A 17,961-nucleotide genomic window follows, 5' to 3' on the forward strand; every position below is an offset into this window, starting at 1 on the left:
CGAGATAGCAAACTAATAAATGTGTCATTTAAAGAGGTAACATAGAAGCTGTAACAAAATGTTACAGATGTGATGCTCCTCTTCGTTGATCCAATCAATTAGCCATGTGCTTTTTCCACTACACTACATTCCATTCTAATCCTTACCCTAGTTTTCCATGTCTTCTCCATTAACAATAAGTAGGTATTCCATTACAAATGGATATTCATTAACCTTTCTTGGACTGTTGATAATTTAAAAAAACAAAAAAAACCTCCTTTAGGATCCCCACCCCACCCCATTATTCTTATTTTAATTCTGCAAGATATGTTGCCATTTTGACTACATAAAAACTGATGCTTTCCTCTAAACTTTGGAAACATAGCAAATAATTATCATGCAGTAATAAAAATGACAGTGTTAAAATGATTTATTATGAAATTAGAATGTAATAATATTACTACACACTGAAAGATATTCCTTCACAATCAAGTGCTTCAAAATTACATTACAGAAGTGGAGGGCAGTCTACTATTTACAGTGGAATTCAGTAGACATAATCTGGAAAGAAAAATTGCAATAGTGTTCCTGTTGAGATTTCCAGTTAATTACTCCCTCTTGCATCCATTCTTACTAACTTTGGTTTCTAGGTTTCTTTTTAGTGTCTCGGTTTTGGATTGGTTGCATTTGAGTCCTCTCTATCCACACAAGAACATGAATTTGCTGGCTGACCTTAATATATATTAAGAGGACTTAAGCAGCAGGATGTCATTTTCAATCACTCTGGAAGAAATCATCAACACATCATCTTGGGAATCTCAAAGTGTAGTCCTTATATACCTATATACTACCCCATAGCACCTAAAGCACTCTTTACAATTTAATTATGCAGACTACACATTGCTCAATTTACTGATGTCAAAAGGATAGAAGGCTGAGTCAGCTACCTAAATCCATTAGGACTGAACTCAGATCATTAGCAGAGTCTTGGCTGCAGTACTGCAGTTTAAACAATGTGCCACAAGGCTTCTTATTGAGTGTATGAAAGTGAAGACGTCTGCTATTGCATTGTCAAGCAAATCCGGTTTACAGAATTTTTTAGGATAAGTTAAAAGGACTAGAAGAAAACAGAATTAGACATTAAAAGGAAAGGAAAGACACCAAGATGCTGTTTTTCTGAAATACTAACATTATAAAAATCCTCAAAGGTCACAGGAAAGAATGGGGACGGGGCGGGAATATGGGTTTTATTCAGTTTTTTTCAGGGGTGACTTATTAGTTGGGGGGGTATTTTGTTTACTGATCCTTTTGTTAAATGATGTTTCTGATTCTTTCACTCTTGTTTCTCTCATTCATGTTCTATCTGACACTCACTGAAAAGCCCTAAAGAACCTTAAAATACTACCCTGTTTCCCTGAAAACAAGACCTAATCTGAAAATAAGCCCTAGTATGATTTTTCAGGATGCTCATAATATAAGCCCTAACCAAAAATAAACCCCAGTTAAGTGAAACCCTGCCCTCCACCCTTCTGCAGCATTGTGCAGCAACCAGAAGAAGATGACATGGCTGTATTTGAATAAATGTAGATTGTTGTACATGATAAAGGACAAAAATGGGAGGGACCTAAGAGAAGCAGAAGACATCAAGAAGAGGTGGCAAGAATACACAGAGGAATTATATCAGAAAGTTTTGGATATCCCGGACAACCCAGACAATGACAACGAGGAGATTGTTGTGCATGAAAAAAATAAAACAGCCCATGAAATTAAGCCCTAATGCATTTTTGGAGCAAAAATTAATATGACCCTGTCTTATTTTTGGGGGAACACGGTACAAAAATTATAGATAAGTCAGCAAATTAAAAAATTGCACAATTCTTAAAAAAATTAACAGGGAAAACAACACACACAAGAGAGGAAAATGCAAAATAAATAGAAAAACACATTGTCCTCTCTCTCAAAAGCTGTTTTTAATATCCCAAATTAATGTGGCTGATGGAGTAGAGGCCAAGTAAACTTCTTAGATGGAAGCGGTTGCAGCATGAAAATTAGTTTCAAGCTCTTCTTGAGCTAGCAATTTGGAATTTATGGCCCATCTCTTAAAGCACAGGACAGTCATAGGCAATCTTCTCCCTTTCTGCATTTTTGAAACTTGAAGAGTTTGTCTTTAGCTGCAAACAGATAGAGGTTCTGAATTTTTGTGTAATAAATTACCCAGTTAGCATGGCCTGTGTCTAACGAAGATGGGATTAGGAATTTAGTTAAACCATCAGGAACAGTCAATTTAAGCCAAATTAACACCAAATAAATAGTTTTACCTGGTGGATGCTCTCTTTAGCATGTGATACTGCTTGTTTGATGTCAAGAGTCCATGATGTCCAAGAATTCACATTGGTCTTCAGATGAGGGCATTTAAGTGATGTCTTTAAATGATTTTACATTTACATTTGTTTGCATACATGTGTGTGTGTGTGCATGCACACACATGTATAAATACACATATTGATGGATATCTAGGGGGTTCCTAAAATATGCAAGAGATATGTTATTTTGAAGTTTTAAAAAATATATTTCCAAGTGGCTTTGCAACTGATAACTGACAGCTGCAGCAATATAATAGCATAACCTGTTCAGAGACAGAAGCAGAGAATGTGTGGAGGTAGATGCCTGGCCTTGAAGCCACCCCCGTGATAACAATGTCAGTCTTTTCTTTAATGACAATTCATTTTAAGATTCGCCTCCCCTATTGAAGAATCAAGAAGGCACAGCAAGACTCCAGCCAGCATCGTGAGACCTGGCAACCCATGAGGTTAATTCATCTTCTGTTAGACTACTTCTTCTATTTGTTTAACAAATGCAGCCATATTATCGCTATCTCCTAGGTTACCTGATGCAGAAGCTAAAAGATATATAGTGTTCAAGGGTACATTGGTCACCTTTTAAAAAAGATGATGCTTCAATAGCCATTTGGAAATCTCTGATGAGGAGGCCTGCATTTCATATTTGAGTTCTTCAGGTCTCACATTCAGACCTGAATGACATCGCACCATGGTGATTTTTAACATGAGAGTTAGTTATAACGCTCCATCACTTTCCACTGCTGACAGAACTTCACAAAATGCTTTTCTTTTAAAAAAAAAAGTCAACTGTGAATATATTTCCCATGCTTTTTTGATATGTTTCCATTTGTCATGTAAAGCAATAAGAATACCTTGTTGAAATATAATAAAATGGCAATAATAGCATCTTCAAAACTAAAAGAAAAATGGTGCAAAGTATTATTTGACTGTCTGCAGTCTTTCTGTCCTTCTCTGGTATTTTGTTCAATCACTATTTTGTACAGTTTCCCTTTTCCCTCTCTCTGTGTCGGCTGTCAAATAAGTTCTGGCTGATTTCCATTTCCAGGATTTTCTGGGGGCCTCCTGGAACTTTGCAGCATGCCCAGGGTCACACAGGCTGGCTCTTCTCACAGAAGACACTGTGGGGAACTGAACTCCCAACATCTGACTATGCAGAAAGACACATAAACCAAGATATGTAAACCTACTCAGCCAGTTTCTATTTTCTTAAAGGAAACGTTATTTTGCCACACGTTGCCACCATTGCTCATGGAAAATATTTCTGATGGTAACTGCAGTTTATTTCTTCTCCAGGAATGTGAATAAATAATCGAATGCTTGCCAAAGGAATGGTTTCCTTAAATAATCTTCATATTCTTCTGCCAGAGGTAAGAACACATCGATGTGGTCCAAGTTAACACATTTTACCCAAAACACACGAAGCCTGGGGTCTGTACCGGACATTATTAAGTCTGAGAAGCAGAGTGACCTTGTAAGGGATCCATGAAGAGGCAACAGGAATGAAGTCACAGCTTTTCTGGAAAAGAGATTTTGCTGAGAAAAAAATATAGCAAATGTCAATTAAATCATTAGCAATAAGGCTTCCCATGATTAAAAAGGGGGAGAGATTGCAGAGTGAATGGCACAGCTGCACCACTCCTGCAGCTTGCAGCTTCAGAGGAGGAAGGAGGTAATTGCCTTGGAAAACAGATAAAGCAGAGCAGAAGAAATTTAAAGCATGGAGAGAAAAAGATATTACCAGTCAGTAGTCTCTTTTCAGTTTGTTTTCACAATTCAGGGGCTCAAGGAATATACAGTGGTGCCTCGCTTAACAAAGTTAATTCGTTCCAGCGAAATCGCTGTAGAGCGAAAACGTTGTAAAGCGAAATTTAAAAACCCGTTGAAATGCATTAAAACCTGGTTAATATGTTCCAATGGGCTAAAAACTCACCATCCAGTGAAGATCCTCCATACGGTGGCCATTTTCGGTGGCTGTATAGCAAGGAATCCACAGCGGGAAGCCATTTTGAGCACCCGGTGGCCATTTTGAAAATCCGACGATCAGCTGTTTTGAAATCCTGACGATCGTCATAATGTGAAGAATCGGTTCCCGAAGCAGGGAACCGATCTTCACAAAGCGAAAAAAAAACCATTTAGACCATCATTTTGCGATAGCAATTGCGATCGCAAAAACATCGTCGTGAAGCGGATTCATCATAATGCAGGGCAATCGTTAAGTGGGGCACAACTGTAGTGACCAAGAGTTCTGGATAGAGATAGGCATGAACTGTAGTGTGGCACTGTTCAATTTGTTACCCACACAGGTGTTCTGCAGGTGCTGCATCTTTTCCTCCCCTGTGCAATCGCCCACTTGCCGACAGCACTTCAGGGTTCCCTTGCCTGCCTCCTCATCTGAGTGGATGACCGGGCAGACAAGGCAGAAGAGGGAAGCGTGCCCGCTGCCAGCGAGTGGGCAATCGTGGGGAGAAAGCATGGGAGGGGAGCGTGTAGCACCTGCAAAACACTTGTGAAGGTGCTGCACCGAACTGGGCCGAACTGCTGTTCGTGCCCATCTCTAGTTCTGGAACATTAGAGAATAGAATAACATACACAGAAGAACAAAGAAGGATGAGGTCATGGAATCTGAACTCTAAAAAGTTAAGGTCTTTCTCTGTTAGGCAATGGACCTGACATGAGGGACCAGTTGTTTAATATTGGCCTCAGTCCAGTTTACTTATTCCTACAATTTGCTTTTTTCAGGGAGGTATTGTTTTATTTTATATATTGATTTTATTCTTTTTCTCATTTTTGCAGATTTTAATTATATGGCGTCTCAATTCTTTTGCAGAAAAATGTAACTTATAAGAAGGAGGAACAGGAAGAGACCTCTGAACCCTGTGATTCTTAGAGACCATACCAAATAATGTGATCATTTTCAAAGGATGATTCCGCAGTGCACAAAAGGAGATTATTATTTTTGCTTTTTTCAGACTGGTATCCTTCTGTTAACCAAAAGAAAGAACTAGAGGTGGGATTTACAGCTTTTTCTGCACAGCGATCCTTCCTATGTAGGGTTCTCCGTAGCCAGTTCATTAGGTTTTTTTCCTAACCAAATGGCTTGGTTAGGAAAAGAAACAAGCTAAGAGTTCACATTTTCAGGAGAACATTCACTTATATACAGCAACTCAGTTTTCATAGAAAACTTTTGAATATGTGTCCCGTATAGGCAAGTCTTAGCTTAGCTTGCCTTTCCCGGATAAAGTGGAACCTTTTAGAAGACAGGTTTCTACAAACACAGAAAATGGCAACTGATGCCTTCATGAGTCTTCTAATCTAGGAAATACATTTCACCTGAACTTCTATTATAGTATAGCAGTTCATTTTTTAAAAAAAATCTCCAAGCATACAGCAAGGATTTGATCTTTCTGACTCTTGTCTTCCATTTAACTAATCCCCTCATTTTGGGGAAATTTCCACTGCTGAAAGGAAATGCAACTATGCTGGGCTTTCTTGCTAACTTTCCATTCAAATATATGTTGAATTTGAAAGAGCTGTGTTCCTGATCCTGTTTTGATGAGGACAAGCGTCAGCAAAAATGAATATGAGACTCTGTTGCCCTAAGCGATTTCAACACTGATGGGGAGCATATTTCACCAACTATCTTATATTTATGTTTGAGTGAACACTGAGAGGAACTCTGACTGATATGTCATTAGTTCAACACATTTCTCCAGGATGTACATAGAATGCCTTACTCTCATACGGTGCAAGCCTATCATGGAGAAAATATACTGTAAATGTTATGCTGGTATGGTTATTAATACTTTTTTTTGTTCTAAAACTGGATTATGTGCACATGAAAACAGTTGTGAGAGCATTCAGTTAAAACACAATTTATTTTCTATCTAGAAAAATCACTAATCTTCTCCTTAATATACAGATCTAAGAAAACAATATTTACATTACCACAGTATTTTGTTTCCAGTGGAATTAGCCTGGTTGATATTCATCTTAAGAGCATAGTACTCAGAGCAGATAGAATTTTGCAACTGCAATTCACTTTTGACAGCAACTTATGCTAAGAAGATGGACAGTTGAAAAAGGAAAGAGAATTAGAAAATACATTAAATATATTTAGGAAACGAATTTCTTCCCCCAGAATGTCATCTTTAGATCTGTAGACTTTAATAATATTTGTTCTTTCTGAATAACTTGATCTAAGAAAATTAGCATGCGCTATGGAAGAACTAAGGATGAATTTTGATTGGGAGCAAAAGGGACTGTTTAAAGATCTAGGCTTAATTTTTCTTTTCTCACTTCCCTGCCTAAAACTATTGCCTTGGTTTGTGCTCACAGAAGTATATGCCCCTTTCTGTTTCTAAACTCTGTCATTGTATTTGTTTCCAACCAGCCCTCCTTTATCAAAAGGCAGAATTTTCTAATACCTCTGCACAACTTTTGGCCTCCAGCAGAATCATTCCAGCCCTTCTTTTTATAACCGAGATATATTGTAGCACTGTGATTAATTCCAGTATCCATCCTATGTCTCATGCTCAGGCACAGCCAAGACCTTCATCTTTCTTTGGCTCCATATTTCTTGATTTCTTCACTTAATCCAGAACGTTTTCTCCCTTAGTTCAGATAATTTTTTTTAAAAAAATTAGTACACTGTATTTCTGTGATGTTAAAAAAAAAGCAATCCATTTATATTTAACCTTTGGAAATCAATTGTAAGGCTCCCAATGATTTCAGTAGGAGCTGACACTTGATGAATGGAAACTAATGCACTATGATGTAATCATTAAGGGCTGCCTCTTAAACATAAAACTAAACAAGGTAATGGCCTTTACAAGGGTATTAGATAAATGCATAGAGGAAGAGGCTACAAATGGTCATGATGCTTATAGAGCACTTCCAGTATGAGAGGCATTATGCCTGGCAAACAGGACTACAGTATTTGTAACAGCAGGCAATGAATGCTGAGCAAAGATGGTGTATTTTCAGGCTGTTATATCTCCCAGACAAAGAGAGGCATTCCTGAGGATAAGTGCCAACAGACATAAAGCCCACTTATATATTGCTGGTAGAGGATATGCTAGAGATTGTGGCACTTGATGTAAAAGGCTACAGTGGGGTCTTGACTTGAGAACTTAATCCGTATTGGAAGGCGGTTCTCAAGTCAAAAAGTTCTCAGGTCAAATCTGCATTTCCTATAGGAATGCATTGAAAACCATTTGATCCGTATCTGCTCTTTTCCGTCCATAGAAACTAATGGGAAGCTGCTATTCTGCCTTCGATCACTAGAGGGGGATATTTGTTTCTTTTTTTCTTAGGTCAAGAAAGGTTCAGGGAAGGCAGGGAAAATACAGTCCAGGCAGTACCAGGCAGTCTGAAGACTCCCAATCCACTTTCTAAACGCTGGGAGGAGTTACGAAGCATACAGGCACCCTTTTCACTGGCCAACAGTTAACTGAAAGTTCAAATTTTGCACTTTCCCTGCCTCCCACGTGGTTTTTTTTCAGTTCTTAACTCAAATCTAAGTACTTAAGTCAAGTCAATATTTTCCTATGAGAGCGGTTCTTAAGTCAAAATGTTCTTAACTCAAGTAGTTCTTAAGTCAAGACCGCACTGTACATTCAAGTCTCTTTTCTTGGTCTTGTCCATTCTGAAGAGGAGAGGGGGAAAACTTAGCCATTATGTGGGCTTATTAGGCTATCTGTTCTGCATATGCATAAAACACCTGTTAAGCCATGCAAAAGACATTTAGATGGATGGATGGATTTTTACGTTTTAAGTATACCATCTTCCAGTGCAAAACAAATGCCTGCTTTGCTTACAAAAGTACCAGTGATTTAGTGTAGCTTAACTGCATTTAAGAAGAAATTGAAATAGATGCCTTGGTCCAATCATTCCTCTAGGTGCAGACAATAGTGAAGAAATCAGACTAAGACAGAAACGCAGAAGAGCAACAATGAAGGAACTAGAAAAGACCATCGAATGTAAGCTGTGTCACTGGAGACTAAGACCAGGATCATCATATTTCCCAGTCACCGTGTATAGGTGTAAAACCTGGACAGTTGAGAAAGATGACAGGGGGAAAAATGATTTGTTTGAAATGTAGTGCTGGAGGAGAGCTTTGTGGATACCCTGGACTTCCAGAAGGAGGAACAAGTAGGTCCTAGATGAAATCAAACTTGATTTGTGTTTCCAGTTGCCCTTGGGCACATGAAAAGGCAGGATTCTCTGGAAAAGACAATAATGCTGGGAAGGTTGAGGGCAGCAGGTAAAGCGGAAGACCAAATAAGAGACAGATTGACTCCCTAAAGGAAACTACAGGCTTGAGTTTGCAAGAGCTGAGCAGGTCTGTTGAGGACCAGAACCTTTGGAGATTGCTCATACATGGAATTGCCACAAGTTGAGGATGACTTGATGGCACGTAACAGCAGCAGCAGCAGCAGCAACAACAACAACAAAAACAACAACAACAACAGTATTTTACATTGTGCTTCAAGACAGAAGCACTAATATTAGAATCTCTCCAATATTATTTTTGATTCTAATATTTTAATATTAGAATCTCTCCAATATTATTTTGAGGAGACAAATCAAGGTTTTCAGAATATGGGTAGAGAAACTTAAATAGTTTCAAGGGAGAAAATGGGAAATGGTGTTAAGCCAAACAATACATGTATATGTGTGTATATACGGTATGTATATGTATATGTGTGTATATATATGTATATGTGTGTATGTGTTTATATATATGTGTGTGAGTGTGTGTGTGTGTATATACACACATATATATATGTATATATATATGTATGTGTATGTATATATGTGTGTGTGTGTGTATGTGTGTGTGTATACACACAAACACACACACACACACACACACACATGTAGTTTTATATATATATATAACTACACTTCTGTTCCGCCATGCCTCAATGTTTCAATGCATCTTGAGGTGTGTCCAGCTTAGTCTACAGGGATAACGTAGCAAACAAGCAAGTAAAAAGATATTACTAGGGATCTTTGCAGAAGATACTATCTGACACAAGATCAATCTCTTATCAAGCACAATCAGTCATTTTTCAGTTGTATATCACCTAGTAAAATGTGCTCTAAAACATCTAGATATTAAGATGTCTGTTTCGTGATTTTACTGACAGACAATGAAATAAACTAGGCTTTATAACATAAATAAACAATTATATGAGGTTCCTCTTTTCAAGACTGACTCAGAAAGATTTGTTCTACATCCATTCTTCTGGTCACTTCTGCTTCACAGAAAAAAACAGGGAGGGTACAACAAATATTTCTCTTAGTGTTTGTTGTTACAAGGTCAGCTTAAGAGAGCAGAAAGGGCAAGATTTTTTTTCTGAATTAAAGAGCTTCCAGAAAAATCATTTTCTGTGTGATACCTCCAAGATTTTAGTCTGCGGCTAATAAATTTTCAGTGCATATTCATTCTCTCCTCTTTCTCTTATTATAACCAGAAGAACAAAGGTTAAGACCAACATATTATCCAGAAAGCACTTGTGTGAGTTCTATGGTTTCCTCCGGCACTGGTGACTAGTCAAGATTAATTGGTTTGATGACCTACAAAGGATATGTTTCTCAATTTTCTATTTGCTGTGCTTGTCAGTGCCAAGAGTCAAGAGCTGAAAATGAATCAGACTTTACTTTCTTCAGCTATAGGTTCAAAAACCTAAATTGTCTCCCTAAGACTACATCTAGGGAATAGATGAATATAAAATATATCTTTAAAAAGACCATTATAAGATGAAACAAATTAGACATGAGCATTACAAATTGACTATGCATAGTTTGCATATTGAATGAAGTTAAGAGGTGGGACAGCTCACAATACCACTTATAAAGGAAATAACTGATGTGCTTTTGTTTATTGTTTGCATACATTTTACACTACTCATACACATTCTAGAAAGGTAAGCAGACACAACTAATTTGATGGTTGTTCTGGGTTTTTCGGGCTCTTTGGCCGTGTTCTGAAGGTTGTTCTTCCTGACATTTCGCTAGTCTCTGTGGCCGGCATCTTCAGAGGACAGCAACCTGAGAGCACAGGTTGCTGTCCTCTGAAGATGCCGGCCACAGAGATTGGCGAAAGGTCAGGAAGAACAACCTTCAGAACACGGCCAAAGAGCCCGAAAAACCCAGAACAACCATTAGATCCCGGCCATGAAAGCCTTCGCGGACAACTAATTTGCCTCTTGAAGGGATCTCCCCAAAAGCCTATCTGTTCATCAACTCTAGAGTAGTTTCAGTTCATCTGTCAGTAAGTGGTCTGTTTCCCTTCCACCTTACAAATCGCTTGGGTTAGCTGTGTCTATAGAACAGAGCCTCTTCTAATATAGCACAATGCATACTATAAATATACTCTTGGACTGACCACTCTTTGAACTAGAGGATGCATTTAAGAATAGAACTGGCCTCTGTAATGTTGGGTATATGACCACCACAAGTGACAATTGGCTTTATTAAACATAAATAGACTCTTCTCACACTTTGTAACTCCAAGTAAGGGTGCAATGACACAGCAAAAGAAATGCAAATTCAGTCACTGTGAAGTGATTGGAGAATTCAGGTTTCCCCAGATCTGTTCATGTTAACTGACTACACAAGGAAGAGGAAATTGACTAAACAACCTTGCTCACAGCTTTTTAGCATTGCTGCCTTGTAGCTCTGCAGGGGGTGCAGTCACAAGAGAACTATCTTAATAAACTCTAAACAATTTCCACTTCTCTTTTCCTTCTCTTGTTCTCTTTTTTCCTTTTGTGTGTGTCCAGTGCCCCTAGATTAACAGCACTGGCACCAAGTTGTTTAAAAATAGAGAAATTTAAAAAATAAAAATTGTTTTAAAATATTCCACCCCACCCCATTGCTATGACACTGACCATAGCACATCCTCCTCTGCACCAGTTCAAGCAGCCATAGCGTCTGAACCAATAAATCTGCAGTGGAAAAAAGTAGAAGCCCTAGTAGCAGAGGTTAAAACTATGGAAATGGAGGGAAAACTCTGGGGTGAGTTGCATTTTCTTTCATGTTATGTAATCAACAACAACAAAATCTGAATCATGCTGCTCCTCTCTTGTAGCATTTCCCACATTTTTGTCAATGTAGTTACAGCCAAAGTCTAAAGGGTGATTGTTATTTCCTCCTCCATCTATAAATCACTTCTTCTCATGTCAGTATGGCACTTTAGAAGGACACCCTAAGTAACTCGTGAAACTCTGCATGCAAGGCTACTTAGATTAACCTGCTCCACTCCAGTAAAAAAACACTCTTAAAACAAAATACCCTAGGTTAATAGTCGAAAGGCCACTAAAGTCACCCAAAGCAATTATTCATGCTTTCAAGAATTTTACTTCTTCTCCCTTTCCATTTTCCCTCAGCTATCAACTCTCCTTATCCAGAATAAGAGAACTACAAACATTTAACTGGTTCACCAAGAAAGGGAAGGAAAACAATAATACTGGTCCCCCTCCTCAAAATAAAAAGTCTAGACAGCATATCATGCTAATACTTGGTTCAAACTGAGGTGACCTGCTCTAAAATCCACTTTTTGTCCTTCTCCTTTGTCTGGAAGACTCCTAAGAGCTTTCTTTGTTCCAAACAGCTCCGCCAGTGTGTGAAGGATATGAGCGGATTATTTTCTTCCCTTTTTTTATGATAGTGCCGCAAGCAAGCAAAAATAAACTGTGAGCAGGTTTGGGTCCCTCTGGCTGTGCTTTATGTTTAGTAAGTGTTGTTCTCCTGGTAGAAAAATTGGAAAAGAGGTGGTGCGTTAAGAACAAGCAGGACTCCCCCAAGTCTCACAAAGGTTGCTCCTGACGATGACATACAATGCAGTAAGCAAACCTGCCTAGATTTGAAGGAAGCTGTGGGACGCAGTTTAACCACGATGAAGCATTGAGCAATGAAAAACGGAGATGCAGAACCACTAAAGAGTTATGCAGTTGGGGCCAGAAAATGAGTTTCTGGTCATTTAAACATTTCCCCAGCCTTTTGCTCCTGAACACTTCACCTAAATCTAGCTCCTGTCAACAGGAAAATGAACACAAAGGCTTCACAATGCGACACTGGCAGGTTTTTCTAGAGATTACACAGCCATGTTGCAGAATTTGTTTGCTCTTTGAAACCCTTCCCCCCTCCTTTTTTTCTCTCCTTTTGGCAGATGGAATTTTTCTACTGCAGGGCAAGAAGGGGACAGGCTTCACAATCCTAATAACATTCTTGGTGCATTTATGATCTTGTACAAATACTTAGGCTATACCACAGAGATGTTTCATTGGACTTCAAAATACATTAAACTTGTTTGAGCAGCTGTTCATCCCCAAATTGGGACAAGTTGTAGTTTTTGTAGTTGATTGATGGAAACTCATAGCTTGAGTTAACAAGCAGAATCACAAATCATTTCCCCTTCATCATAAAAAAAAAACACAAAAAACTGAAAACAACAAAAGCAAAAGGTCTTTTTGGACTTGGCTTTGGTAGGATCCAGAGCAGACTTTTCTAAAGATGTAAAATAGTGACTGGGTGTGGGCTATTCAGAACACTGATAGCAAGAAGTAAAGATAATTAAGCACTGCTTCCCTAAGACATGGCATCCCCTAGGGATGTGGTAGCGCTGCGGGTTATACCACTGAAGCCTCTGTGCTGCAAGGTCAGAAGACCTGCAGTCGTAAGATCGAATCCACACGTCGGAATAAGCCCCCATCACTTGTCCCGGCTCCCACCAACCCAGCGGTTTGAAAGCATGCAAAATGCAAAATGTAGATAAATAGGTACCACTGTGGAGGGAAGGTAATGGTGTTCTGTGTCTAGTCAAGCTGGCCATGTGACCACGGAAGATTGTCTTCAGACAAAATGCTAGCTCTATGGGTTGGAAACGGAGATGAGCACCACCCCCTAGATTCAGACACAACTGGACAATTGTTGAGGGGGACCTTTACCTTTACCTTCCCTAGGACAGGAACGAGATACCGTTCCAATTTGTGAATGTGATTCTTCCACCGCTTCCTCCTTGTAATCACACAAAATAGTGAATAACTATACTTATTCTCTCTTCTCTGGTTGCTTTGTATTTTATTGTCTTTTATTACTGTTTTACTTCTCTGCATTTGATCAATGATTTTTTCCCCTCTGTATTTTTCCTTATCTGGAAATCTCTTGTAAGTGTTGGAGGCCATACAGTCACTTTGGAGGCAATAATCCTATACTGAAGTTTTTTAAAGAACAAATGCAAGAAAAGGCAATACCTTTATAGGCCACTAATAAAAAATTAAAAAAATCATGTACTATGCGAGCTTTCATGGGTAAATCCCACTTCTTCAAAGTAAGTAGTACCAAAAGTCCAAACATTTATGTCAAGTTGAGGTTTGCCAAGATATTATTCTTAGAAGCAAAGTTCTTGGAAAGATGAATTTTGCCAGGCACCTCTCTCTTCGATGAGGCAGGAAGCAGTAAAGTTGTTTTAAAGGTGCCACTGAGGCAGCTGTGGGCTGGATTTCAAACCCCACTTCTTCAAACAAAGAGGCACAGGTCATGCACTCATATTGTATGTTTTTTTTAATTTATATTAATGGCTTATAAAGGTATTGCCTATTCTTGTATTTATGTTTTGTAATGACCACACAGCTCCTCCCTTTTTTTTCCAAAGAAGTATCCATATTAGTCTGTACAAGCATATCTAGACAAAAAAAATAAATAAATAAAAAATAAAACACAGGAATGTTGCGGCACCTTAAAGACTAACTGTTCTATTTCAAAGCAAAGTTTTGTGGATACATCTGAAGCAGCTAACATTGAAATGGAACACTTAGTTTTTAAGATGCCACAATGTTGTTGTATTTTATTTTGTTTGCTTTGTTTTGTTCTGCCTTATGTTGAAATAAAAATGGAGAAGTTCACATATTCAGTAGCTCAGTGTCGATACTACTTTCACAAGGCTGATTTGTATGTTACTCAGACTATGTGGTAGGTTCTGAGAGGTTCTTCTACACTGTGGGATTCAAATATACGGACATATTTCATGTATGTATTTCTTTTCCATATTTATACCCTTCACCTTCAACACTATGGCTGTTCTCGAGTGGTGTGCTGTAAAAATGTACAATATAACAAACACAGGGCAAGAATATAAAACAGCAGCAAAGAAACTCGGCAGCACAGCATAATAAAGCACACTGCCCACATCTACGTGAAGTATTTAGAAGTCTGGGAAAATAAAAAGATATTTGCATGGCACCAGGAGTCGTTTGTGGTTTGAGTAAGAAAGTGCTTCAATCCAAAATCTACATTTGCTGCATGAGCTGTCTGGGCTTTGCACCAAAGGTAAAGGTAAAGGTTCCCCTTGACAATTTTTGTCCAGTCATGTTTGACTCTAGGGGGCGGTGTTCATCCCTGTTTCCAAGCCATAGAGCCAGCGTTTTGTCCGAAGACAATCTTCCGTGGTCACATGGCCAGTGCGACTTAGACACCAAACACTGCTACCTTCCCACCAAGGTGGTCCCTATTTATCTACTTGCATTTGCATGCTTTCGAACCACTAGGTTGGCGGGAGCTGGGACAAGCGACGGGCGCTCACTCCGTCGCGTGGATTCGATCTTACGAGTGCTGCTCTTCTGACCCTGCAGCACAGGCTTCTGTGGTTTAGCCCACAGCACCACCACGTCCCTTGCACCAAGGCAAGCCCCTAACCCCAGAAAGAGCGTGCCGAAGAACACCACCAAGGGACAATCTTTCTGGTAACCACCCTCCACTTCTTGGAAAGCAGAGGAACCAGAAGAACCCCATGATAACAACTTTAATGGGGGGACAGACTAGTACAAAAGAAGATGGTGAAATAAATGCCTACAGTCGGTGTTGGATTTTAATGCAAGCACCAAAGCATTGAACTGAGCTCAGAAGCGGAACAGTAGTGAAGCTGTTTCAGACCAAGGGGTTGGTGAACCTGCTGTTTGGGTCCCATTGGCAGTCTGCTCTCCATGTTTAAAATGAATGGCAGTTTCTGAACATCATCAAAGACAGTTCTGCCAAAACTGAAGTTCCAATAATACAGTGTACCCTCTAATATAGTAGTTCCCAACCTTGGATAACTGAGGTGTTTTTGGACAGCAATTCCCGGAAGATTTTAACTACCAGCTGCACTGCCCAGAGTATCTGGGAATGACAGTCCAAGAACACCTGGGTTACCCAAGGTTGGGAACCACTGCTCTAACGGGTCTGCTGATGTGAGAAAATATCCATTCCACTTGAGCAGCTAGTGTCCAGTCAGCAATTGGGCAATGCATATTTTCTGGCAGATGAGTCTGTCAAAAAGATTGGTGAGAAAGGATTCTGTGTAAAACAGATGGCTCTCTTCCAAACTGGAATATATATATAATGATCTAGCAGGATTTACTGTAGCACATAGAAATTACAGTAACTCACAGAAATTACAGTAGCATGTCCTTCTCAGTAATGTAAAAAGCCTATCTTTCAGAGCCTTTCAGTTTGACATTGAAGGAGTACTATAAAGCAGAAATTTGCAATTTTTGCATGATTCTTAAGCTTAGTAGTAGTAATACTTTATTACGGTCAATGACCAGTAAAACCAAAACAATATAAAATAGATACATACAATTATTGTTTCAGGCAGGATAATAAAATTCCATTAAAACATAATAAAACAACCCCTCTTTCCAATTAATAACAACATATATCCTTAATATTGGTAAAACTTCAGGTAGTATTATATTAAAACATATTATCCATCTAAAATCGCCTACCCAAACATCTGTTTATGAACAACTATTACTGCAGCACAGAATTTGGCCACTTGTGATATAAGGGGTATTGTCTGAGAGTAGCCACTGCACATAATCCTCCTCTGATCTCCCAGGAGATTTACAGATAATGGGTGATAAAAGCTCCATACGAAGATCCCGATAGCAAGAACAGAAAAGAACACGACGAACTGATTCAACCTTATCATTATTACAAGGGCAGAGACAATCTGATGCCGGCAAACCTCGAAATCTTCCCTCCAGAAGCTTAGAAGGAAAGACATTGAGCCTAGCTAGTGTGAAAGCCCTAATGGCTTTAGATGACATCGTGCTGGCTAAATATGAGGAGGTGATAAAAGAAGATTTCTTAAGAAAGTTATATTTCCCTAACTGGACAACATGGTCCTGTAGTTCAATGTCCCATACCCTTAGATTCTTAAGCTTGGCTAAGGCTATTTGGATCCAGTTGCTAAAACCGATATTGTCAAGATTGCTACACTGGACTGTTGGTCAATAGAGACAACCTACAAGTGAACCACATGGGTGAACTGTCAGAGTTTGAAATTTTTTATAAAGTATTAAATTATTATTAATATCAATCTTAGAACTGCAGAGCTGGAAGGCACCCTATGGGTCATCTAGTTCAGCCCCAGTCAAGGAGGCAAAGTGGGGGATCAACCTCCCAACTTCTGGATCTGCAACCAGACACCTGAACCACTGAGCGATATTAAGGGGATCCTGAAGCTGAAGCTTCAATACTTTGGCCATCTAATGAGAAGATAAATCTCCCTGGAAAAGACCCTGATGCTGGGCAAGAATGAAGGCAAGAGGAGAAGCGGACAACAGAGGATGAGATGGTTGGACAGTGTCACCGAAACTACCAACATGAATTTGACCCAACTCCAGGAGGCAGTGGAAGACAGGAGGGCCTGGTGTGCTCTGGTCCATGGGGTCACGAAGAGTCGGTCACAACTTAACAACTACACAACAACAACAACAACAACAACAACAACAACAACAACAAAATTATAACCCTGATATGTGAGATATGGAGGACTGAAGTGCAGTGTGCTGCCTGTTAGAGATTACTTTAGCGCAAACAGCTAGTTCTGCTATAGCAGCAAATAGATGTAAAAGTCTATGGTCTCTGAAAGATTAGCAGAACACATTGTAAAGTCTGTGGAGCCTTCTAAATAAGTAAATGCTATAGCAGACAATATTAATTTTGATAGCGTAGGGACAGAAACGGGGTGTTTATATTTCTTAATCAAGGAACTTTCTCTCATCTAGCAAAGTCTATCAGAATTTACATTGGTATGGCAACTAATGCTATCTCACATTATACACATATTCTCTACCTATAAAAGGACCCATGTGACATAACCAAGGTGTCAAGTCAATCCAGGATAACATGAAGCAACAACACCACCAATACAGAGACAACACACAGAGAGCATAGATTTTACTCCATAGATTTAAACCACCAGATGGCTGGGTTAATATTTAGAATATTTTTCATGCCATGTCTGGATATGCTAAAGGCTAAAGGTTGCTCAAAGTTGTAATGCTTTTTACTTATTAATGATGTATTTTAGAAATGTATTCTCTGTTTTTTTATTGTGCCTTTTAAGACTATAACCTACTGTATTCTTAGATTGAAATATGTTTCAAGTTCTTATCTGTAACTTTAACCCTATAAGTTTTAATTGAAATATATTGTTCTGACTCAAATGTTTGCCTGTTCAAACTTCATATATTTTGAAGCATTATATCTACAGCTTCATTCATAGCTGGAATCAACCTTTACAGGGATAAATGTTGGCTATGACAGACAACCACAGATTCAAACTATC

The sequence above is a fragment of the Pogona vitticeps genome, chromosome 3 (assembly GCF_051106095.1).
Source record: "Pogona vitticeps strain Pit_001003342236 chromosome 3, PviZW2.1, whole genome shotgun sequence".
NCBI classification, from domain to species: Eukaryota; Metazoa; Chordata; class Lepidosauria; order Squamata; family Agamidae; genus Pogona; species Pogona vitticeps.